The sequence below is a fragment of the Crocodylus porosus genome, unplaced genomic scaffold (genome assembly GCF_001723895.1).
Source record: "Crocodylus porosus isolate Cpor-Errol unplaced genomic scaffold, CroPor_comp1, whole genome shotgun sequence".
Lineage (NCBI taxonomy): Eukaryota > Metazoa > Chordata > Crocodylia > Crocodylidae > Crocodylus > Crocodylus porosus.
Genome location: NW_017728912.1, coordinates 31,484,688 through 31,485,202, shown reverse-complemented (window position 1 = coordinate 31,485,202; position 515 = coordinate 31,484,688).

The following is a 515-nucleotide window of genomic DNA, read 5'->3' as shown; positions in this document are numbered from 1 at the left end:
CTTCACCCTGCAGAGACCAGTGGCAGGCAAGACTTCATTCCCCTCCCTTCCTCTGATTCCCTCACCGCTGCCACTTCCTCCTGCTCTCCAGTGGTCAGCATACTCTGTATCACACCCCCACTGCCCCAGTGCTCAAGGAGCTTGTTATGCCCCTTTGTGGGCAGCATTAGGTTTACTTTCTCCAATGCTTCCTTTCATCTGGAACCTACCTGGCTGGAGTCATCTGAGCCCAGTTTTTCTCCCACCCAGGCGGGGGGTTGGACCTGAAGATCTACAAGGTCCCTTCCAACCCTACTTCTGTGATTCTATGATCTAATGCCTCTCCTGAAATGGTTCCTTCCCAGGGATTGGCATGGGATTTTTTCAAAGTCAGCTTTACACAGATATCACTGAAGTCACAGGGTGATTCTGTCTTGCCCTTCTTCATAGTTTCATAGTTTGTAGGGTCGGAAGGGACCTGAGCAGATCATCTAGCCCGACCCCCTGCCATGGCAGGAAAGAATACTGGGGTCAAA